Source organism: Sus scrofa, chromosome 1 (assembly GCF_054392235.1).
Source record: "Sus scrofa isolate SSC_HxYL_T2T_F1_AM1 chromosome 1, Sscrofa_HxYL_maternal_Yorkshire_Landrace_v2.0, whole genome shotgun sequence".
Classification (NCBI taxonomy): Eukaryota; Metazoa; Chordata; class Mammalia; order Artiodactyla; family Suidae; genus Sus; species Sus scrofa.
In genome coordinates this window covers 249385635-249411841 of record NC_139383.1, presented here as the reverse complement: position 1 = coordinate 249411841, position 26207 = coordinate 249385635, and the positions used below count along the sequence as shown (strand labels likewise).

Here is a 26207-nt window from a genome sequence, read left to right as displayed (position 1 = left end):
GGCGGTCATCCGCCGGGGACCAAGAAAGTGGGAACACCTGGCCACTGCGGGTGCAGCCGACCTGCCATTGGAGATCGGGAATGACTATCTGTTGTGTGCGCGCAGCTGAGGATGCCCAGGGCCTGGGCTGCATGGGGGTAGCGTTAAGATCTGGGCACAGCGTGCGACACTGTGAGTATGCTGTTGTCAATGACAGGTTGTCAAACTAGTCAGTCTAAGAGGCCGGGTATGCTTATGTACTGTTTATTAAACATCCCTGCTTTACACTGAGACCAGCGAAGGGAAAAGAGGACCATATTATGTGCTAATCACACACTCTAGGTGCCATGGTGTACTACCTACTGAGCCTGGGACTCTAGGGACTCAGGTTAACGTCTACATTAAAAAGCTCTGGTTTGTGGCATTCCCTGGTGGTTCAGTGGGTCAGGGATCCGGTGTTGTCACTGTTGTGGCTTGTTCAGTCCTTGACCTGGGAACTTCCACATGCCACGAGTATTATCCAAAAAACAAAACAAAACAAAAAACCGTGGTCTGTACAGTGCCGGAAAAACGGGGCCTACTAGTGCTCTGGAGATCTGCCCAACTCCCAGGTACTTGATCTAATAGGTTAAGACTTCTGTACTCCTGAGACTAGTACAACATTTTAAGTCAACTATACTCCAATAAAATTAAATTTTAAAAAATAATAGGTGTTCCAGTTGTGGCTTAGCAGGTTAAGAACCTGACATAGTGTCTGTGAGGATGGGGTTCAATCCCTAGCCTCACTCAATGGGTTAAGGATTTGGAGTTGCTGCAAGCTGCAGCGTAGGCCACAGGCGAGGCTCCGATCTGGGGTGTTGCCCTGGTTATGGCACAGGCTGCCAGCTGCAGCTCTGATTCAGTCCCTAGCCTAGGAAGTTCCATAAGCCACAGGTGCACCCTTAAAAAGAAAAAGGAAATAAATAAATAATAGAACCTGAGGGGGAAAAAAAAAGATTTTATCAAGGTCAAAGCCTTACTCTCTGCAGGAAGGAACACCTGTCCATCCAGGAATCACTGAGGGAAGCTGGAGACCTGAATCAACTTAACCCCACAAGCAGTGGAGCCTAGGATAAATCCTGTTTATATCTGCCAAGCAAGGCATGAAGGGCATAACAGATGCAAGGCTATTCATCACTTATGTTGAAGATAAATACATAGAAGTCGTTTTCAGAAAAAGATTGACTGGAACTGGGGTGTTTGTTGGGGAGGGAAGGAGGATCTTCAGTAAAGGGAAGCTTGAGGTACAAAAAGAGGAAGGTAGAAGAACTGACAACCCTTCTAGGCATTGATCAAGAACTGAGTTATAGAAAGCTCCCATTTGATGACTGTTTAGGATAGTCCGAAGGATCTCTGGAGGAAAGGAATGAGATTCAAAGAGGGCTAATCATTTAGCAAGTCCTCCAACCAGTAACGTTAGTAGTTACTCAGCTCTCCTTTCCATGAGCTGACTGAAAAATGAGAAAGAAGCAAGCATCCTGTGTTCAGAGATCAAGGCAGCTACTCCTTTGAAGATATTCCCCATGTAAGGGATAGGTGTCTGTTTTATAATTAACAAATAATGTCCCTTAGCGGCCTATAACTTCTAACTGCAACAATTACTTAATAAACGCCCTCTGCTTGATTCCCAAGTTATGGTCAATGGCTAAAATTTTTTTTGTCTACAAAACCTTGACCATGATTTATTCACCAATGTTACCAACTTTCTCAGTAAGTTAAATAAAATTCATTTTTTCCTCCTCTTTTTTCTTTTCTAGGCCCCCCACCCCCTCCTCTCAAAACTCATCTTTAAAAGGTTACATTTTCCTGGTGTTCCTGTCATGGCTCAGTGGTTAAGGACCTGGAGTTGTCTCTGTGAGGATACAGGTTCCATCCCTGGCCTCATGCAGTGGGTTAAGGATACGGCATTGCTCTAAGCAACAGCGTAGGTTACAGATGTGGCTCGGATGCAGTGTTTCTGTGGCTGTGGCACAGGTCTGCAGCTGCAGCTCTAATTCGACCCCTAACCTGGGAACATCCACATGCCACAGGTGTGGCCATAAAAAGAAAAAAATTTTTTTAAAAAGGTTTCATTTTCCTAAAGAAATAAATAGTTACATTTTCCAGGGTATTTAAGATACAGTTCCAACAGAAAAACATTCTACAACAAGAGTTGTGCTGTGTCAAGATAATCAGATTTCACAGTTGAGACAATTCAAAATTAACTCACTATAGCCCCAAAACTATTTACTGGCAATTTAGAGACTCTTAAGAAGCCAAATGGGAACAAAAACATCTTGTACCTTGGCATATACCTCTATCAATTAGACAATGAAAATGATTCTTGAAAAGTTAAGACAGCCACAAACTTAAGGCAGTGGTAGTTGTAACACGGAGAACAGGTCATTTAGTAATGTCAGATTTTGTTGTTGGTTTTTGTTTGTTTGTTTGTTTTGTCTTTTTGCCTTTTCTAGGGCTGCTCCATGGCAATATAGAGGTTCCCAGGCTAGGGGTCTAATCGGAGCTGTAGGTGCTGGCCTGCACCACAGCCACAGCAACACCGGATCCTTAACCCACGGAGCAAGGCCAGAGATCGAACCGCAATCTCATCATTGCTAGTCAGATTCATTAACCTCTGAGCCACGATTGGAACTCCCTTTTTTTACTTCTTAAAATATGAGTTGTCTCTTGTTCCAAATAATTTTTACTAAAACCTAAAATAAGAATAAACTACATAAGGACTCATACTCTATTGAGATTATCATGATTTTACAACCTCTCAGTGAAAAAGCAAAACTTGCTGGAGGTTAATGGAGATGGCACTAAAGATAGAACAACTTTGTTCCTACTACTATTTACCTACTGCCTTTGAGAGCCTTTAAAAACCATCATGTTTGGAGTTCCTGTCGTGGCTCAGTGGTTAACGAATCCGACGAGGAACCATGAGATTGCAGTTCGATCTCTGGTCTCGCTCAGTGGGTTAAGGATCCGGCGTTGCCGTGAGCTTTGCCGTGAGCTGTGGTGTAGGTTGCAGACACGGCTCGGATCCCACGTTGCTGTGGCTCTGACGTAGGCCAGCGGCTGCAGCTCAGATTGAACCTCAAACCTGGGAACCTCCATATGCCGAGGGAGCAGCCCAAGAAATGGCAAAAACAAACAAACAAAAAAAACAAAAAAAACCCCATCATGTTAACAAGGAATTGATTTCAAACTACTGCCTATATAGATCAATGTCTATGCAATTTCATGTAACTATTTTTTAATTTTTTATTTAAAAAATTTTTCAATTACAGTTGATTTACAATATGTAACTATTTTTTAAATAAAAATATTTGTAAAAGCTAAAAGATGTTCAAGTTCAGTTGCTGAAATTCACAGATATCAGTTCATCAGAAATGCCTAAAGCAGGAGTTCCCCTCGTGGCGCAGTGGTTAACGAATCCAACTAGAAACTATGAGGTTGTGGGTTCGGTCCCTGCCCTTGCTCAGTGGGTTAACGATCTGGCGTTGCTGTGAGCTGTGGTGTAGTTTGCAGACGCGGCTCGGATCCCGCGTTGCTGTGGCTCTGGCGTAGGCCGGTGGCTACAGCTCCGATTCAACCCCTAGCCTGGGAACCTCCATATGCCGCGGGAGCGGCCCAAGAAATAGCAAAAAAGACAAAAAATAAATAAATAAATAAATAAAAATAAATAAAAAGAGAGAACTGTAGTTTAAAAAAAAAAAAAAAAGAAATGCCTAAAGCATCCTTTGAACTCCTTTGCCCCAATACTCCTTTCAGATCACAACAAAGCTAAAAAATTGGCAAAGGTTCCCCCTAGGTCCAGGTATCACATGTTCCTTAGGCTCTATCTCATCAAGAAGGCAGGGTACAGATTTATTAACTTTCTTCCCTATCTACTGACTAAACCATTTAAAAAATTACTTCCTGACTGATGTCTTATAATGCAATATGCCAGTAAAAAATAATAATGCAGGAGTTCCCGTCGTGGCGCAGTGGTTAACGAATCCGACTAGGAACCATGAGGTTGCGGGTTCGGTCCCTGCCCTTGCTCAGTGGGTTAACGATCCGGCGTTGCCGTGAGCTGTGGTGTAGGTTGCAGACACAGCTCGGATCCTGCGTTGCTGTGGCTCTGGAGTAGGCCCGTGGCTACAGCTCCGATTCAACCCCTAGCCTGGGAACCTCCATATGCCGCGGGAGCGGCCCAAGAAATAGCAACAACAACAACAACAAGAACAAAAGACAAAAAAGACAAAAAAAAAAATAATAATAATAATAATGCAATGTGCTGGAAATGTAAACACTGGCCTTTCTGTTCAGGCATTTATACTTTGGAAGGAGTAGGTTCACTCCCGATGTCTTTGACATTACTATTTCTGGGAATGAAATTCTTTGTTGGGTATTCTTTGTTGGGAACGAGACTGACAAAATTAGCAGGGTGGTTGGACATGGCATAAAAAGCTGAAATTGCAGCTATATCCCAGGTATCTTCTTGGCTGAAGCCATGCACCTCGAGCTTTTCGAAATGGTCATCCATTATGTCACATCAGCTGGGGAAATAGCAAGTGTAAACTCCAGCACTGCCTTTTCCCAGGCAGGGAGGGCACACTTTCTCCAGTTCACACAGACCTGCGAGAAAACACACAGTTAGAAGCAGAATCTCTGTCCATACCAATACAGCCAAGAGAACATAAGCCCTAACAAAATACGTATTAATAATAAAAAAATAAAATTAAAAAAAAAAGGTTAAAGAGGCAAAGTCAGGCCAGAACAAATTTTCTGGACAGGTAAGTATCTTGGTTAAGACCAATGTAATTCAAATCTGGAGCTCTAGCTCAGCACCACCTTTGCCAGGAAATCTTGCTCACTCCAACTGCAAGCACTTCTTTCTCCTCTAAACATCCATAGCATCAAAAACCTCAGAACCAAGGCTCAGTCTCTCACTGCATAAGGACCTCCAAAACTTTTTGTATAAGAAAAGTGAAGCTCAATAATTATCTTTTGTCCCCATTTAATCCCAAATAAGACACAATATTTGCAAAATTAATAGCTGACACTTCAGCAATTACTATGTGCTAAAAATGTGCTCAATGCTTCATAGTGATTATCTCATGTAATTCTTATAAAAACCCTAGGAAATATTTTTATTATCACTCCCGTTTTACTGGCAATGAAACTAAAGCTTAGAGAGATGAAGTGACTTCTCCCATGGTCACACAGCTAGAGAGTGGCAGAGCTGGGATCTGAATCCAAGTGCATTGGATTCCAATGACTATACTAATACTCACTACTCTTGCTGAAGAAGTGGTTACTAAATACCTAAAAATAGGAAGAATAGTTCGGCACATCCTATGGTCACTAGGAGACAATGCCTCAGAGACTGATTCTGAATGAGCAAAGGTCCGGCAACTAGGCAGGAGGCTCTCAGCAGGACAAAGGGTATGAGGTACCCGTCTAACCTCAGGCTGGCTATGGAGGCCCTCAGGGAACAATTTTCAAGGTCTCCACTTGGGTGGGGTCAGAAGAGAAGGTTGGGGGATAGAAAGACAGATTCCTCAGGAATAAATGCAAAGAACAGATGTTTCTCTTCTCCAGCTCAGAGCATCAGGAATTTCACCATTGGATTGGGAGGCTTGGGGACAAACCCATGTTCACTGTGTCTATATCCTCTAGGAAGAATTAATGTGACCTCTGAGACTCAAAGGACCTGACTTTGGATGAAACAAGGAGAGGGTAAGCTGTTGGCTGGGGGGTTGAGACCCATTTCACAACCAGTCTTGGTGGGAAAGAGTCAGTTTCAGAATGGGAGGCTGACAGGCCCAGGTGTGGGGCCAGCAGTAAGACATAAGAGAAATCCTAAGAAACTGGTTTGGGCCCATTAGGAATAACTAGTGAATATACTAAATTCACACTGCAAAATGCGAACAGTGTAATATAGCAGAAAGAATGTAAACTTTGAAAATGGACTCTTGGGAGTTCCTGCTATGACTCAGCAGGTTAAGAACCTGACATAGGGTCCCTAGGGATGCAGGTTCGATCCCTGGCCTCAGTGGGTTAAGGAACCAGCGTTGCTGTGGCTGTGGGGTAGGCCTACAGCTACAGCTCCAATTCAACCCTAGCCTGAGAACTTCTGCATGCCCTTAAAAAAAGAAAAGAAAAGAAAATGGACTCTGCCACATTCTAGTTGTATGCCCACAATAAGTTCCAGCTCTGACTCTCATGGGAAAAATGATTATAGTAAGGCTCAACTTAGATGGGGAGTTGTGTGCATTCTTGTACCAGGTCTGGCACAAAGCTGCAACTTAGTAACCCCCAGTCCCAAACATCATGTATGCAGAAGCAGGTGGGCACAGGGATGGGAAACTGGCACAGGGGAGACAGGCAGTTACCTGGTCAGAGAGCACTGGGTTCTTTGAGTCGACCCTGTACTGGGCACTACGGACAACCACGCCATGGGGGCAACTGTTGGCCAGGTGGTCACCCCAATGATGAGTTCCTTATGCATTTTGCTGAGCTGGCCTGAGGCAGGACAGAAGAGCAGCTCAGAAGAACCTTGACAGGCTCAGCCATATTTTATTAAGTTGCTCACCCATCTACTCACTGACCCATTCACTTACACAGTCATCTTCAGTCCCCTGCTACCAGCTACCCTATTTTACTTTCTTCATGATACTTAACACTTTCTGAAGGCAACACGTTCTTTTATTTTCTTTACTCGTTCACTGTTTTCTCCTCTCTAGAACATGTTTCAAAGTCTAGGAGTTCCTGCTGTGGTGTAGGGGGTTAAGGATCTGGTGCTGCCACAGCTGTGTGGTAGATTGCAGCTGCAGCTTGGATTCGATCCCTACCCCAGGAACCTCCATATGCCATGGGTGTAGCCAAAAAAGGAAAAGAAAGGAAGGAAGGAAGGAAGGAAGGAAGGAGAAAGAAAGTCGAGGCATTTTTCTGAGCTCTTCACCACTGTATCCTCAGAGGAGTGCCTGACATAGTGGTTGCTCTGAAAATATGTGCTGAATGAATTACTAAACTTGAGAAATATTTTCTAAGGCCCATCAGGTACTGAACTAACACTTTTTAAAAGGGAGGTTAAAAAAGAGATTTCCTAACCTCAAAGGACCTGCAACATGGGGGTAGTAAGAGGCAGAGAAGGAAGGAATCCACTTTGGTATCTGGTGCCGTTCTGAGAACTTCACCTAGTTCTCATGCCAGCTCTGCAGAGTGGGTGTTAATACCATTTTACTAGGAAGAAAACCAAAGCCTTGAGACATTTAAGTACTTTGTTGACGTTCACGTGCATGATTTATGGCAGAATCAAATCTGAACACAGGACCTGTCGCTTCCTACCAGGATGGAAAAGCTGTGGCAGCTATGGAATGATTAAGCATTCAGCACTCTGTCTGCCACTGTGGAAGGACAGATGAAGGAGGCTGTGGGAGTTCAGAGGAGGAAGAGTCCCTCGTAAGTGAAGGCAAGTAAGATGGACTTAAAAAGAAAGTTCTGATTCCCAAAGCAGAGATAGGAGAAAAGCCATCCTAGGGGAAGAGCAAAGTATGAGCCGAGTTAAAGAGGGGCGATATCATGAGACCTGAGTGTTTTGGGGAGTAAAATGTAGCTCACGTTGACTCTGAATGGACAGAACATAAAGAGGGGCTAAAGGAAATGAGGCTAGAGGCAGGCTGGTGTACAGCCATGGAGAGTCACCGTGACAGATGGTCTCCCAGTCCCTGCTCCCCACTCTTCCTTTAATAATAGAATCCCTTACTTTTAGGTGGATTCGATCCCTAGCCCAGGAACCTCCATATGCCATGGGTGTGGCCAAAAAAGAAAAAAAAAAAAAAGTCGAGGCATTTTTCTGACCTCTTCACCACTATATCCTCTGAGGAGTGCCTGACGTAGTGGTTGCTCTGAAAATATGTGCTGAATGACAGATGTGGTGAAGGTCTAGCCAATGGGATGTAAATGGAAGTGATGGGTGTAACGTTCACGTGATGACCATAAAGCGACGGGACGTGTGCCCACGAGTACCCGTCTTTCTCCAGCCAGCATGAGCAGGTAAGCAAAGGCAACCCCAGACGGCAAAAGACACCACACTGCCCCTTAGCACCTCACATGGGACCACAGGGGAGACAGAACTTGTGGAAGTCAATGTGTCTTTGGATCTGCGTGACAGCAGCCTAACCTGAATCCTAAGAAGTCCATACCAGTTTAAAGTAATCCAGCCAGGGCAGGTAGATAGGTAGAGAAACAAGACAGGGTTTTTGAGCACAAAATAAGGAAGGTGAGGCAGAGTTATTAACTATTTCAATTCTATACCCAGAACCATAAAGTTACATTCAGACTTCAGCCTCAGAATCCAGAGGATGTCTCAGCCAACTCCAGTCCTTCTGAGCTTCTCCCTAGCTCCACAGTGACTCTGGACTATTGTGGGAAGTAATGCTAGCAAGAAGGTACCTAGATCTTATCCACAAATGATTTAGCACTGTTTTTTCTACTTACCTGTTTCCGTTGCAAATGGCATTGTCATAAACAAAGAAGGCTCTGAATTCCAATGGCCTGGTGAGACAACACTTTAAATACAATTGGCAAAAATCCTGTCTGCAGGGAAGGAAAGGAAAAACCCAGTGAAATGTAAAATGACAACCAAGAGCAGGATAGGCAAACAGTAGCTGGTAGTTCCAGTTCCCATATGGTCTGCCAAATGCTAGATGCAGTCTTAGGAAGGCCACAACCTGTGTCAAAGCACAACCCACACATAACCCACATATCCCTTCACCTTTAGGGGATTATAAGTGTTACTTTGAAAGATGTATGTGGGAGTTACCGTCATGGCTCAGTGGTTAACGAATCCGACTAGGAACCATGAGGTTGTGGGTTTGATCCCTGGCCTTGCTCAGTGGGTTAAGGATCTGGCGTTGCCGTGAGCTGTGGTGTAGGTTGCAGACGCAGCTTGGATCCAGCATTGCTGTGGCTCTGGCGTAGGCTGGCAGCTGCAGCTCTGATTCGACCCCTAGCCTGGGAACCTCCAAATGCCGTGGATGCAAAAATGGCAAAAAAAACAAAAAAAAAAACCCCAAAAACAAAAAAAATGTATGTGATATATTTTAGTCATTTTGTGAAATTTAGGGAATGAAAGTTGTATTTTACCAAATGATGCTTCTTAGAATTTAGACTTTACTGATTTTTCTCCCTTTTCACAGAGGGGTTGGGGATGCTCATTTTTTTTCTAAGAATTTCTAAGAATTAAATTGGTAATAAACTAATACTTTGATATTAGTAATGTGCTTTGGAATTTGTAAAGTGCTTTTTTTCATATATCCAATTTCATTTTTTTTCTCCACAACTCAGTAAGGTAGGTAAGACAGGTATCATTATGCCCAATTGACAGATACAGAAACTAAGGCCCAAAACTAAGAGGCAGCCTTGAGATTCTGCCATTGGGTTTTCAGTACATTTTCTAATGGGATGCTATGGCAGACAACTGCTGACTGCTATCCAGCAGCCATTTCTTCTCTCTTCCGTCTGTTGTCAAGGGATAACAACAGAATATTGCTCGATATTGCTTAGATATCAGCACGCCGTGTGCTACAGGAAGGTTTAGTCCTTCCCCAACTCTAGTGGGTGAACCCTTATTGGTCCAAACCAACTACAATGATTATATTCACCTTCTCAATAATTGGCCTAGGAATGGGCATGTGACACCATGGTGACCAGTGAGAAATGAGGGGAAATCAGATGGGAGCCTTCTCTCTCCAAAGGAATATGAGGAAAGGGTGGCAGCCTCCTTGCCTCTTCTAGGAGTTGAGCAAGGATGTGATATCTGCTACTGCTATAGACATCTAGAGACCAGGAGATCACAAATCTGAGCACAGAGTCATCACATCAGGGAAGACAGCCAAAAAATGTAAAGAACTTGATCCTTGATATTATCACTGAGCCACTGGACTAAAATCCAGGAATCACCTTGGGTCTGGACTGCTATGATGTGAGACACTGAATTGTCCTTGCTGTTACACCAACTGAATTGGATTTTCTTTTCCTGTGGCTGAAAGCCATTAACTGATAATAGATGCTAAAGGGGAGTTCCTTTCGTGGCTCAGTGGTTAACGAACCTGACTAGGATCCATAAGCATGCAGGTTCGATCCCTGGCCTTACTCAGTGGGTTAAGGATCTGGTGTTGCCATGAGCTGTGGTGTAGGTCACAGATGCAGCTTGGATCCTGTGTTGCTGTGGCTGTGGTGTAGACCAGCAGCTGTAGCTCCTATTCAACCCCTCGCCTGGGAGCTTCCACATGCCTCGGGTGTGGCCTTAAAAAGACAAAAGACAAAAAAAAAAAAAAAAAAAAAAAGATGCTGAAGGTTCATTACTGGGCCAGAAGACATGGTAGAAAGAAGCATTTACATCAGCCAGGGCAGGGGCTGGGGAGGAGGTGAGGAAGTGAGGAGGTATAGACAGGTACTGAGAGAGAGGCTGATGGCTCCAAACCTTTCCCACCAAAGCAGCTGGGTTTTTATCTTCTTAAGAGAATAGATTTTAGGCAAGATTTTTTTTTTTTAAAATCCACAAAGTTTCAGTCCCAAGTTTGAAAAACAAAAAGCAAACACCTATATTCAAAGAAGGGTTTTCTAATTAGGCAATAGAAAGCACCAGCTTTAAAAAGTACCCTCAAGGAATAATTCAAGAAGATCTATGTACAAACATCTGTTACATGTCCTACATGTCCAAGATTGGGAGATGGCTGAAATAGACTAAAAGATCTTTATTATACAGTGCTATATCATGCAGCCAATAAACATGATGTTATGACCTAGAAAAATGTTCACATTAACATGATCTCATTTAAAAAGTTACAAGTCTTGGAGTTCCCGTCGTGGCTCAGCGGTTAACGAATCTGAGGATGCAGGTTTGATCCCTGGCCTTGCTCAGTGGGTTAAGGATCCAGCATTGCTGTGAGCTGTGGTATAGGCTGCAGATGTGGCTCAGATCCTGTGTTGCTGAGGCTGTGGCGTAGGCCAGCAGCTACAGCTCCGATTTGACCCCTAGCCTGGGAACCCCCATGTGCCAAGGGTGTGGCCCTAAAAAGCAAAAAAAAAAAAAAAAAAAAGATCAAAAGAAAAAAGAAAAAGTTACAAGTCTATTTATACAAAAAAAATAGGGGAAAAGACATGCTAATAGATAATTGTAATGTTATAATTTTTATTTTTGAATTTTCTGCTTATATGATTTTTCAACATGTAACTGCAGGAAAGAGCAAGGCACCTTTCACTTATTTAAGCAGCTGGCACATATGTCATGGTTCTACCTGCACACCATATTTTAGTGCTAAAGGGAACCGCAGAGAAAACACCTCAGTCACAGTGGGCGGAGGACTGAGTGACAAAGAAGAGTCCCAGAACTTAAAAGGGTGTGCCTGAGACAAGGGTAAAAAAATGTATGATCTTCTGGTTAGGAAATAACTGAAGCCCAAATGAAGGGTTTGTCCACAGTGGGAACTTGGGCAGACTGGGGCAATAAGTTCCAGGGATTATACTCCAGCCAACAAAGGTCTATACTGGCTGTGAGTCCCTGTGTGAGGTGAGTGTGTCACCTTCTTTTCTATCTCCTCCATGACTGCTGTAATGTCAAAAGGCAGGTCCTTTTTGTAGGGAATAGGGTATTGACTGATGGGCGTGGACTTCTCTTCTTGCTGAGTCTCATAATGGCGCAACAGGCTCACAACAGGCAACTTTTTCCAAAATCTATTTGTCACAAGGCGAAGAAAAGACTGAAAGGAAACAAAACCAGGTTTGGATGGGCTACCCATCCAAAGGAATGGTTTGGATAGCTAGTTTGTATATCTGGGCTTAAAGGAAAGATGGTAACTCTTGGGCTATCTCCCAATGATTACAAGTCCCCTGCCTTGAGCAATCACGGAAAGGATTCTGGGCTCAACAAGAAATAATGCTGACATGGGAAGGGGCTATGAGGTCATGATAACCCAAGTAACATATGTGCAATACTTGCCTTAAAGCCCACCTCATATACCGCCTAAAAAAACTTCCTGGGGTTCTTCATGGCCATGAAGCCTTTCTGCAGCCTTTTTTTTTTTTTCCCATGTTTAAGATCTTTTTTTTTTTTTAATGATTTTTATTTTTTCCATTATAGCTGGTTTACAGTGTTCTGTCAATTTTCTACTGTACAGCAAAGTGACCCAGTCATAATACATACATACATATACACATTCTTTTTCTCACATTATCTTTCATTATGCTACATCATAAGTGTCCAGATATAGATCCCAGTGCTACACAGCAGGATCTCATTGCTTATCCATTCTAAAGGCTGCCAAGTGATTGCCAGGATTTTATCATCAGCTGCCAACAATAATGATAATAACTATTACATAATATTATATAATGAGCATCTAATATGTGCAGGTCTTTTTTTCCCTTTTTGGCTGTGCCTGCTGCATAGGGAAATTCCCAGGCCAGGGATCAAACCTGAGCCACAGCAGTGACGACGCCAAATCCCTAATTGCTAGGCCGCCAGGGAACTCCTATGCGCCAGGTCTTTTGCATACAATCTCCAATATTTCCAGCAATCCTGGAAATCTTAAAGATATGAAAACTAGGAGTTCCCGTTGTGGCTCAGTGGTTAATGAATCTGACTAGGAACCATGAGGTTGCCGGTTCAATCCCTGGCCTCACTCAGTGGGTTAAGGATCCGGTGTTGCTGTGAGCTGTGGTGTAGGTCACAGATGTGGCTTGGATCTGGCGTTGCTGTGTCTCTGGCGTAGGCCGGCGGCTACAGCTCCAATTCGACCCCTAGCCTGGGAACCTCCATATGCCATGGGTGTGGCTCTAGAAAAGACAAAAAAAAAAAAAAAAAGATAAGAAAACTAAGGATCAGATAGGTTAGGTCATACAGAGATACATGTTTGTGCCTGGATTCAAATACAGATCTATTTGAATCAAAAGTCTGTTATTATCACTTTGTAGTCCTCTCTCTTAAAAAAAAAATGTAGAAAACTAATAATTTTAGGAGTTCCTGCTGTGGCACAGTGGGTTAAGAATCTGACGGCAGTGGCTTGGGTTGCTGAAGAGGTGCAGGTTTGATCCCTAGTCTGGCACAATGTGTTAAAGGGTCTGGCATTGCTACACCTGTGGTTTGGTCCTTGACCCAGGAACTTCCGTACGTGGATGCAGGTATAAAATAAAATAAAAAAAGAAAACTATAATATAGGGATGTGCAAAGCCCAACTGCCTGAGTCCAAATCCTGATTCTGCTGCTCACTTGCTTTGTGACTGGAAGCAGGTTACTCCTCTGTCCCTTTGTTTCTTCATCTATAAAATATGGATAATAATACCAAACTCACAGATCTGTTATGAAGATTTAATGAATTAATACATAAAAGCTCTTAAAACAGCCCTGCATTTAGTAAGTACGATGTATCAAATAAATAAAATGTTACAGGATTAAAATAAAGGTGTGATTAAAGTATATTTGGTACACTGTGGATCCATCAATTGGCATTTGGTTATATATTCAATACTAGACCCATAGAAAGGATTTGGACAGCTCCCTTCACAGCCTCTGAAAACCTTTGATGGGTCCTATTTACTGTATGTAGCAGCATACCTGTCTGACATTCATACCTGACATCTCACCTATGTGCCTTGACTGTGAAAGGTAGTAGCTTTTCTACCTCAGTTTTCCCTACCCATTACCCGGCGTTGCCATAAGCTGTGGTGTAGGTTGCAGACTCAGCTGAGATCTGGTGTTGCTGTGCTCTAGCGTAGGCCAGTAGCAACAGCTCCGATTAGACTCCTAGCCTGGGAACCTCCATATGCCTCGGGTGTGGCCCTAAGAAGGCAAAAGACGACCAAAAAAAAAATTATATATATTTAAAAATATTTTATAACTCAGTAAGTAGACAAAAAGCACACTTTAAAAATGGGTAAAAGATTTGAATAGACATTTCAGCAAATTAGACATACAAGTGGCCTTTAAGTACATGAAGACACTCAACATCAATACTGATTAGAAAAATTCAAATAAAAACCTCAATAAGATAATACTTCATACCCACTTTAATAAAAAAGACAATAACAAGGGAATTCTTTGGTACCTCAGCAGGTTAAGGATCCAGTATTGTCACTGCTGTGGCTTGGATCACTGCTGTGCTGCAGGTTTGATCCCTGACCTGGGAACTTCCACATGCCATGGGCATGGCCAAAATAATAATAATAATAATAATAATAATAAAGAAATAAAAACAAAAATAAACAAATGGGGCCTAATCAAACTTATGCTTTTGCACAGCAAAGGAAACCATTAAAAAAAAGACAACCTATAGAATGGGGAGAATATATTTGCAAACGATGCAACCAACAAGGGCTTAATCTCAAAAATATACAAACAACTCATACAGCTCAGCAACAAAAAAACAAAACAACCAATTGAAAAGACATTTCTCAAAAAAAGACATACAGATGGCCAGTAGGTATATGAAAAGATGCTCCACATCACTAATTATTCAAGAAAAATGCAAATCAAAACTACAATAAGGTGCCACCTCACACTAGTCAGAAAGTCCATCATTAATAAGTCTACAAATACCAAATGCTAGAGAGGGTATGGAGAAAAGGGAACCCGCTTACACTGTTGGTGGGAATGTAAACTGGTGCAACCACTATTGAAAACAGTATTGAGGTATCTCAGAAAACCAAAAACAGAATTACCGTAAGATCTACCCTTCCCACTCCTGGGCATATATCCAGACAAAACTTTAATTCATAGGGATATATGCACCCCTATGTTCATTGGGACACCATTCACAATAGCCAAGACACGGAAATAATCTAAATGTCCATCAACAGATAAATGGATTAAGAAGATGTAGTACAGGAGTTCCTATAATGGCTTAGCAGGTTAAGAACCTGACTAATATCCATGAAGATGCGGGTTTGATCCCTGGCCTCATTTAGTGGGTGAAGAATCCAGTGTTACCATGAACCGTGGTGTACATCGCAGCTGCAGCTCAGATCTTGTGTTGCAATGGTTGTGGTGCAGGATGGCAGCTGCCGCTCCAATTCAACCCCTAGCCTTGGAACTTCCATATGCCACAGGTGCGGCCCTAAAAAGAAGAAAAAAGAAGAAGATGTGGTACATATACACAATGGAATACTACTCAGCCATAAAAAGAATGAAGTAATGCCATTTGCAGCAACATGGATGTAATTAGTCTCATACTAATTGAAGTAAGTCAGAAAGAGAAAGGCGAATACCATGATATCACTTATATGTGGCATATCACTAAAATATGGTCCAAATGAACCGATCCACAAAACAGAAGCAGATTCAGACACAGCACAGATTTGTGGTTGCCAAGGAGGAGGGAGTATGGAGTGGGATGGATGGCAAGTTTGGAGTTAGTAGATGCAAATTATTACATTTAGAATGGATAAACAAGGTCCTACTGTAAAGCAGAGGGAAATATGTCCAATCTCAGGGGATAGACCATGATTGAAAAGAATATTTTAAAAGTGTACGTATATATATATATATATACACACACACGCACACACACATATATGATCACTTTGCTGTACCACAGAAATTGGCACACTAGTGTAACTCAACTAAACTTTAATAAAAGTCTAAAAAAATATAAAATGCTGCATGTATGGGAGAGGGTACAATAGTACAATAACATATTTGGTTTTACAGTGAGATTTGGGGAGGTTTTACTACCATGGAAGAAGAGCTATAACCTCTGTTTTTTTGTTTTCTTCTTTTGTTTTATTAGCCACACTGTGGCATATGGAGTTCCCTGGCCAGGGATCAGATCTGAGCTGGTTGGGACCTTCCCTGCAGGTGTGGTAACACCAGATCCTTTAACCCACTGTGCCGGTCTGGGGATGGAACTTGTGTCCTGGTGTTGCAGAGACACCCATCCCGTTGTGGCACAGCAGGAACTCCCTGCCATAGTTGTTTTAAGAGTCTGACAACTAAGCAATGGCTAGAGTCTGACCCAGGGGTACAAGAGAAGATTTTTGAGTCCTTTCAGCCTGATCAATAAAAAATGCAGTTGCCAGGAGATTTCTGTTAATAAAAAGACAAATCACCATTTTATCTTGAAGGAGACTCATTTAATCAGGTCAAATGTTACATTCAGGTCCTCCTACTGTCAGAGGAGAGGAAAGCACAGGCCCCTGTGCTGCAGATAAGATTCATCATGATCCCAGCTACTCTAGCTTGTGGTCAGTGGACCAGGATTCAAAGAATAAAGCAAGAATTCCACAAGTGCATCTGTTTGCTCAATAACGGATTATAATTTTCCCCTTGAAATTGCTCTGGTGGCCTTCTTCTCTGATCTGACTTTTCTTCCTCTCTTTGACAATGATTTCTTCCAGCACTGGGTTTATCCTCATTACTGGAGGGATGGTCTTGTATAGATTATGTTGAAATTCAGAATACACCCCTCTTGGACCAGCAGAATCAACGAGGCCATGAACTGCCTGCGGTCACCCTGAGGATTCTGAAACAGAGGCAGCAACAGCTAGCACCTGCCTCTGATATTACATTAAACCCAGATATCTTTTGGGTCTTTTAGCCTTCTGAAAGTTCTCTGAGTGTTGTTTAGGTAGAAATAAACTCTGGCTTCTAAATTTAAAAAAAAAAAAAAAGACAAATGGGAGTTCCCTTTGTGGCTCAGTGGTTAACAAATCTGACTAGTATCCATGAGGACACAGGTTCAATCCCTGGCCTTTGCTCAGTGGGTTAAGGATCTGGCGGTGCCGCGAGCTGTGGTGTAGGCCAGCCCCTACAGCTCCGATTTGACCCCTAGCCTGGGAACCTCCATAGCCCACGGGTGCGGCCCTAAATTAAAAAAAAAAAAAAAAAAAGACAAATGGCCTGTGCAGTGGTGGACTATCACACACTTAAACAATGGTAAAGGAGTTTTTAAAAAGGTATAAATCCACAGGACAACAAGAACATAACAGCAGACAATAGCACATGAAAATTTTCAGTGTTTATAAGACAGAGAGTTGAAGGAGACTGATGACGAGTAGAGAGAAGACAGTTCCTACCTGAAATAGCTGCTGGTAGACTTCTGAAGACAGATGAGTCTATTTGCTCCACAGGCCTGTGAGGCTGCTCAGTCCTTGCAGGTACAGATGCTGTAGATGGGAAAGGACTGAATGCAGGTGGAGCAGCTCAAAGTCTATATACAAAATGCCTGGACCACTTGGGGCCCTAGCTCGATGGCCAAGCTGCCCTCCCCACCTCCACCCCTCAAACAACAGCTGGTTATTTTCTAAAGAAGTGACCTGATGGTGGTTGCCTCTTGGGATAAGGACTAGAAGAACTTTTTTCTTATTCCCAGATGGAAACTCTGTAACATCCAATCCCCATTCTCAGCTCTTGCCAACCACCATTATGTTTCCAAAAGCCTTGTAGGCTTTTAAAACTATTTACCTTCATTAGAGGAAAATTAGAAGTATTTTCTTTTTCTTTCTTTCTTTCTTTCCTTTTTTTTTTTTTTTTTTTTTTTTTTTTTTTTGCCTTTTTTTGCTTTTTAGGTTCCCAGGCTAGGGATCTAATGGGAGCTGTTGCCACAGCCATAGCAACGCCAGATCCGAGCCACATCTGCAACCCACAGCACAGCTCACGGCAACGCCATAATCCTTAACCCACTGAGTGAGGCCAGGGATTGAACCTGCAACCTCATGGTTCCTAGTCGGATTCATTTCTGCTGCACCACTACAGGAACTCCAGAAGTGAGTATTTTCAAGGCTGGGAGTCATGTTACTGTTTCTCCTCATATTATTTTTAGCCTAGGGCAAATGTAAACTAAGAAGTTCCTGCAGCGATATGTGACATAAAATATTCATAAAGAAAGAGAATTATCCAGCCAGTATAAGGTAATGAATGGGGCTCTTCCGGGTATAGAAACTCCTTCAGACTTTCATGCATGCCCTTGATATACCAGTTTCTACATTCCAGATGTGTGTGTGTATAAATTTAGTACTTTCAATCTGATGTTTCATGCATGAGAAATTATCGACAGTGAGCTATGGAAACACAGATGGGAGAGTTAGCTTCAATCCAGAATCAGAAGATACTCCCTAGGAGCTGGTGAACCACCTCAGTTGTGAAGGAGAGGTTAAGAAGGGAGAGGGAGACTGGTTTCTTACATTAACAAGAATTTTAAGCAGAAGGCATACATGGCATGCATGAAAACAGCACAGATCAGGGCACATATGTGGAAATTTACAAGTCATCGGGTATTATGATGGAATGAAAGGAATGAAAATCAGGGAGGAGCAGGATGAGGCTGGCAAGGTGAACAGAGGCCAGGGTCACAGAGAAACTTGCCTTTTTTCCCCCTATATGTGTTAAGATGCTGCTAGAGGGTTTTCAGGCAGGAGAAAGGCATAGTCAAAGCTTTTTTTTGTTTGTTTGTTTTGCAATATTTTTATACACTATGTGCTCCATCAGGCTGAACTGTCATTGAGAAGATATCTGTTGTGCCTATCTTCGCACTATTTTTTTAACTATGAAAAATTCCAAACAAAATGAGAATTAGAAAACCAACCATGTGCCAATCTAAACAATTACTCTAAACAATTATTAGAATTTTGCCACACTTGCTCCATCTATCCCTCTCCTTTATCCGTGGAAATATTTCTCTTTAAATTATTTCTTTCTTTTATTTATTTTCTTTTCCTTTCTGGCTGCATTTGTGGCATATGGAAGCTCCCGGGCTGGGGACTGAACCAAGGACCACAGAGAGACAAGTGGGATCATTAACCCACTGCTCCACAGTGGGAACTCTTGGAAATATTTCTTTTATTGTGGTAAAATAAACATAAACCTTTTTTTTTTTTTTTTGGCTTTTGTCTTTTGTCTTCTTAGGGCTGCACCCGCGGGCATACAGAGGTTCCCAGGCCAGGGGTCCAATCGGAGCTATTGCCATTGGCCTATGTCAGAGCCACAGCAATGCCAGATCCAAGCCACATCTGCGACTTACACCACAGCTCATGGCAACGCCAGATCCCCAACCCACTGGGCAAGGCCAGGGATCGAACCCATAACCTCATGGTTCCTAGTCGGATTCATTTCTGTGGCACCACGATGGGAACTCCAACATAAACCATTTTAGCCATTTTTCATTGTACCGTTTAGTGGCATTAAGAACATTCATATTGTTGTGTAGCCATCACCACCATCAATCCCCAGAATGCTTATCTTCCTAAATTGAAACTCTGTACCCATTAAACAATAACTTCCATTCTCTGCTCTCCCAGACACTGGAAACCACTCAATGAGTTTCTTTTTTTTTTTTTTTTTTTTGTCTTTTTGCCTTTTCTAGGGCCACTCCTGCAGCATATGGAGGTTCCCAGGCTAGGGGTCTAATCAGAACTGTAGCCGCAGGCCTATGCCAGAGCCACAGCAATGCCAGATCCAAGCCGCGTCTTCGACCTATACCACAGCTCATGGCAGTGCCGGATCCTTAACCCACTGAGCAAGGCCAGGGATCAAACCCTCAACCTCATGGTTCCTAGTCGAATTCGTTAACCACTGAGCCACGAAGGGACTCCTGGACGTTTCATATTAACAGAATTATATAATATGTGGCTTTTTGTATCTGTTTACTTTCACTTGGCACACTGTTTTCTAGGTTCATCCATGTTGTTGCATTTATCAATACTTGCTTTTCCTTTTTAGGCTTGAATAATATCCCATTGTGTGGATACACCACATACACATTCATCAGCTGATGGACATTTCCTTTGCATTTTTTCAGCTATTATGAATAATTTGCCTTGAACGTTCATGTGCAGTTTTTGTGTTAGACATAGATTTTCAATTCTGGGTATATACTAGGAATGGAATTGCCATGCTGTTATGGTAACTCTACTTTTATCATTTAGAGGAGCTGTCAAACTGTTTTCCAAATTGGGGGCATCATTGTACCCACCCACAAACAATTTACAAGAGCTCCAAGTTCTCCACACCCTTGCTAACCCTAGTTATTGTCTTTTTTTATTATAGCCATCATGGTGAGGGTGAAGCGGCATCTCCTTGTGGTTTTATTTTGCATTTCCTGGACTAATGACATTGAGCATCTTCTCATGTCATGTCATGGGCTTCTTAGCCATTCATATACTTTGAAGAAACATCTATTTTGGGTCCTTCACCCATTTTACTATTGGGACACTTGTCTTTCTGTTATTGAGTCATAGATGTTCTTTAGATTTTCTCGATAAATGTCCTTTATCAGATACATGATTTTCAAATATTTTCTCCCATTCAAGAGGTTGTTCACTTTCTTGATGGTGCCCTTGAAGCAAAGAAGTTTCTAATTTTGATGAAATCCAATTTTTGTGGTTTCTTTCCCCCTTTGGGTGTGCTTTTGGTGGTGTCGTATCTAAGAAACGACTGCCAAACCCAAGGTCACAATGATTTCTCTCTGTTTTCTTCTAAGAGTTTTATAATTTTAGTTCTGACATTTAGGTATTCAATCCACTTTATTTATTATTATTATTATTTGCTTTTTTTAGGGCCGTACAGGTGGCATATGGAAGTTCCCTGGCTAGGGGTCGAATTGGGGCTTCAGCCGTCAGCCTATGCACAGCCACAGAAATGCGGGACCCAAGTCATGTCTGCAACCTACACCACAGCTCATGGCAACACTGGATTCCCAATGCACTGAGCGAGGCCAGGGATCAAAGCCGCATTCTCATGGATACTAATTGGATTCATTTCTGCTGGGCCACAATGGGAACTCCTCTTTGATCTACTTTAATTTTTTGTATGTAGTTTGAAAGAGGGAGCCAACTTTTCTTTTGCATATGGATATCCAGTTGTCCCAATATCATTTGTTGGAAGATTTTTCTTTCCCTGGTGAACTGTCTTGGCTCTCTTGTCAAAAATTAGTCGACCAAAAATGTGAGGGTTTACTTCTATATTCTTGTCTATTTTGTTGATCTACATCCATCTATCTTTATGCCAGTACTACACTGTCTTAGTTACTATAAGCCTTGTAGTAGGACTTGAGACCAGAAGTGTAAAGTCCTTCAACTTTATTCAAATTTTTGGGGGGCTACTCTGATCCCTTACATTTCTATATGAATTTTAGGATCAATTTATCACTTAATTCAATGAAGACAGTATAGATTTTGACAAGTATTGCACTGAACCTGTATATCAATTTGGGAAGTATTATTATCTTAATAACGCTAACTTCTAATTCACGAGCATGAGGTAACTTCCCAATTATCTAGATCTTTAATTTCTTTCAACATTGTTTAGTTTCCAAAGTTTTAAGTTTGGCATTTCTCTTATTAAATATATTCCCAAATTTTTCCTTTGATGCTACTGTAAATGGAATTGTTGTCTTAATTTCACTTTTTTTTTTCCATTTTTACAGCTGTGCCTGCGGCACATGGAAGTTCCTGGGCCAGGGACAGCAGCTTGCAGCAACACCAGATCCTTAACCCACTGAGTGAGGCCAGGAATCAAACCTGCATCTTCACAGAGACAACATTGGGTCCTTAACCAGTTGAGCCACAAGGGGAACTCCCTAAGTTCACTTTTTGGTTGTTCATTTCAAGTATGTAGAAAAGCAATTGATTTTGAAATATTGTCTTGAATCTAGCAAGCTTGATTTTAAAAATGGATTCCCAGGAATTTTCTATAGACCAGATCCAAATCAGTAGTTTTACTTGTTCCTTTCCAATCTGGATACTTTTTGTTTCTTTTTCTTCCTGAATTGCCTAGGATAGACGGACGCTTCAGTACAATGCTGAATAGAAGTGGAGAGAACAGACTTCCTTGTCTTGTTCCTGACTTTAAGGAGAATCTTTCAGTCTTTCACCATTAAGTATGATGTTAGCTATGGTTTGTTTGTTTTTTTTCTTTGTCTTTTTGCCTTTCCTAGGGCCGCACCTGCGGCATATGGAGGTTCCCAGGCTAGGGGTCTAATTGGAGCTGTAGCCACCGGCCTACGCCACAGCCACAGCAGCGCAGGATCCCAGCCACGTCTGCGACCTACACCACAGCTCACGGCAACACCGGATCCTTAACCCACTGAGTGAGGCCAGGGATCGAACCCTCAACCTCATGCTTCCTAGTCGGATTCATCAACCACTGTGCCACAATGGGAACTCCATGCTATGGGTTTTTTATAGATGTCCTTTATTAGGTTGAGGAGGTTCCCTTTTAATCCTAGTTTATTATTATTATTTTTTAATCCCGACAGGGTGTCGAGCTTTTCTACATGTTTTTCCTGCATCTATTGAGATGATAATGTGGTTTTTATTGATACAGTGTATTATATTAATGGATTTCAGATGTTAAAAGACTAGGTATTCCTGGGATAAATCCCATTTGGTCATGGTGTACAGTCCTTTTTATTTATTTATTTTTGTAGTCCTTTTTATATGTTGCCAGTTTCAGTTTGTTAGTATTTTGTTGAGGACTTCTGTATCTATATCCATAAGGAATACTGATCTGTGGTTTTCTTTTCCTGTGGTGTCTTTGGTTTTGATATCAGTCATGCTGGCCTCATAGAGCACGCTGGGATATGTTCCCTCCTCTTCTATTTTTTGGGAAGAGTTCGTAAAGAATGGGTATTCTTTAAAATATTTGATAGAATTCATCAGCGAAGCTATCTGGACCTGGTCAGACTTTACCTTACTGCTGTTACTGATGAATTTGTTGGTCTAACAACTTTGTAAGACCTTGGGCCAGTTATCAATGTATTGCCACTTAGCTCTAAAGTCATCCTTCACTGCTTGCTGAGAAAATGGATGTGGGCTTTTAAGATATTTTTCTTTTGTTGTCTACCATGAAGACAAGCTTTATAGGTAGAAGGCCCTGCAGAGGCATTACAGGAGGAATGAGTTTTGCTGAGTGGTTCCAGTGTGCTCTCTGGTATAGTCATGCAGCACCACAGCTTCTCCAGTGACTGCTCCTGCTTTGTCTGATGGCCAGAAGCACCCATCAGCCAGCAGTTTCCCCTAGTAGTCTACCAGCAGTTTTGTAACGGATGCTTCCAGGACTTCCTCAGGAATAGCTTTCCCCAGCAGTTCTGGAGGATGGATTTCCAGCAAGTTCCACCGGTTGGTTGGTTGGCTGGGTGATTGATTGATTGATGGCACTGCTCTCCTGACATGTGCAATTTCCCTGGCCAGGGGTCAAACTCATATCACAGCTGTAACCAGAGCCAGTCAATGCCGGGTCCTTAACCTGCTGAGCCATGAAGGAACTCCTGACTTCTTTGCATTTAATGAGCCGTGATCACATCCTTTCCAACAAGGTTTCTGTCAGTCCTGGCCAGCAGGGAGAGGCTTTTGGTTAGGTGAGCTAAGTACTAGAGGTAATGGCTGATTCTTATTTATGCTATATTCTTATACACTTTAAAGCTCTCATTAGTTCTTACTAGCCATGATCATTTGTGATTAAAAACATCTATACCAAGTATACTCTCACTTGTGCAGTGATAACTGTGAGCATTTTTGTTTAAATTCTTTACTTGAATAAAGATAGTGGATTCTTTCACTATTAATTTCTGCATATAAACGAGCATGCAATTCATTTGTAATTTTTAGAAACTAGTGAACTAAAAAAAAAAATTTTTTTTTTGGATTTCTGTCTTTTCTGGGCCCTCACCCACTGCATATGGAGGTTTCCAGGCTAGGGGTCTAATTGGAGCTGTAGCTGCTGGCCTATGCCACAGCCACAGCAATGCCAGATCCACGCCAAGCCTTCGAAGTACACCACAGCTCACGGCAACACCAGATCCTTAACCCACTGAGCAAGGCCAGGGATCAAACCCGCAACCTCATGGTTCCTAGTCAGATTTGTTAACCACTGAGCATGACGGGAACTCCCTAAAAAATTTTAAAGGTTCATTCAAATACTACTTCTTTTGGGACACCTATCCTGACTCTTATCTTCTTCCCACATAGAGGTAATCATTTCACCCATTGTACTCTCTGGGCTTTTACCCTAATCATATTGTTACAGACACCATAGCACTTGGTATTCTCCTGTGGCCACACTGAACTCCCCCAGGGCAAGGACCATGATTCAGCCAACTTCCTGGTTCAGAGCAAATGCTCAACTAGTCTTGTAGACTGAAAGCTACAAAAAGGCTCAACTTTACCAATCAACAAAGCAAAGCAGCCATGAGATACCACTTTAACAACTTCTCAAATAGCAAAGATTTCTAAAGAGGAAGTTTTGGGTAAGAGTCCAGAAGGCCAAGGTTTGGTTCAACCTTTCCAAAGGGCGATTTGGTAATTTTCCCAAGGGAAATACTGAGAAATGCAGAGGTAAATCACAGAGGCAGTCAAGTGCAGCACCACCTCTACTGCACTGGCTCCAGGTCAACAAGGCCCCCAGGCAAGAAGCAGGCCTAATCCACTCGGTAGGATCTGCCAGAAAGGCTCAGGAAGGAGGCCAAAAACAAGGTACGGCCTAGGAGCTAGAAGGTCCGTGGCCGATTGCACGGGCCCTGGTCTCCTATGCATTCCCCAGTCACTGAAGCCACTTTCACAGCCAGAAAACATTGAGCACGCCTTTCGGAAACAAGAACTTCGCAATCGCGGCCCAACGCCTCACTTAGTGCCGCCGTCAGGGTTCGCGGCTCCTAGCCGGACTCCGCACACTTGCTAATGGCCTCGGCTTCCCACGCAACCGCATGCAGGGCCTGCCCGCTGCTCCCATTTCGCGCTTACTCACCAGTGGCCACACGGCTCCGCGGCGGCGAAGCACCTACGTGGTGACACGCAGTGCCCAGGCCAGGCTGCCTTCCCGCCTCCCGGGTGCCTTCCAGCGTCCCACCCTCTGGGCACGCCCTTTTGGGAGGGTCGCGCAGAGCACCGCCCACGAGGTACTTTCGACCCGCCCCTCCCGGCCTCAGCTTCCTGTCTCAGGTAACCACTCTTTTCCAGGCCTCTGGTCTGTGGACTTAGGGATGTGCGTGCCCACGTGCCACCCCCACAGAAGTGCCCTTGTTAGGACTCCTCAGACGTATCTGGGCTGAGTTCCTGACAGAGACTCCTCTACTGACGCCTGAGAGGCCATCCAGGGATCGTTTCCTGACCTCTCAGGCTGTAACCCAATGTCACTGAGCACAATTCAGGCATGGTCTTGGCCCAGTCGTGATTGAGTTAGTCTTGGTCACCTAATACCTACTGGATTCAGGTCTTCAGGAACTGGGTTGGAGTAGGGAGGAGAGAAAAATAATCTACACCATCCTTTCTGCAAAGGTAACCAACCAGATTGTTTTTACAGCAACTGACTACAAAACAAACAACAAAAATTACATTTCAGTTGACCTCTGGTATCTTATTTAGGTGTCTCACCAGTATCTTACAGAGTATGGAGAGTATATTAGAGGTAATCTCTTTTAAATATGATCAGAGCCACACCCTCCCAAATCCCCAGGAGCTCTGACTCCTACGATTATTTGGCTAAGGCTAATTGGAGGTGCCAGTTGACAGAGGAAACGGTGATTTAAAATTTTTTTTCTTTTTTTGGCCGCACTCGAGGCATGTGCAAGTTACTGGACCAGGGATGGAATCTGTGTCACAGCAAGGCCCCGAGTGAGAACTCTGGAAAATGATTTCAAGTGAGAGTCCTGAAAATCAGAAGAACAGAGCTGATGTGCTATTGATTTGGAATTCAACTGCTTTTCACATAGGCAACTAAAGCTAGCTCCAGGGAAAGCAGTAGCAAGGATTTAACTGCCATTAGCGATTTTTCTAAGCCAGCTAGGGGTAGCGCAATTATGTGGAAATATGCATGCAATATGTATCTATTCGAAGGGAGGAAAAAAGCCTAGGTAGAAATGCACATCAAAATGTTAACATTCATTCTTCCTTTTATTCACCGGGTATTACCTACTTCGTGCCAGGACCTGCGCTACAAACAATGGGAACTAGCTGACAATCTAGCAAGGGAGACAAACGGGCGGCAAGACTAACACGTTTTATGTTCTTATTCTTCTCTATGTTTTCCATTATGTGAATAGATATATTCTCAAGCAAAACCCAAAAAGATTTCATACTGAAAAAGAAAACACTTTTCCTCGTAAAGGTCCTTTTGAGGGCAGAGTCAGAAAGGAGAGCCAACTCAAGAAGGACCTCTGCTCAGTTCCTAAGGCTCCCCGGGAACCAAAGGTGGCGCCGTCTCGTATCGCACCGTCCGATCCGAGACA

General features: G+C 42.8%; 1 long non-coding RNA gene and 1 pseudogene across 1 annotated transcript; one reads left to right on the top strand and one right to left on the bottom strand.

Moving 5' to 3' along the window:
• Positions 1-23: 23 nt before the first annotated feature.
• Positions 24-23563, top strand: LOC102166243 (uncharacterized). The gene is made up of 5 exons (XR_014824244.1): positions 24-171; positions 5668-5727; positions 7304-7462; positions 7763-8046; positions 19706-23563. It is a non-coding gene; the product is annotated as an uncharacterized LOC102166243 (long non-coding RNA).
• LOC146407100 (uncharacterized) lies at positions 4284-11821 on the bottom strand (annotated as a pseudogene).
• Positions 23564-26207: the final 2644 nt, after the last annotated feature.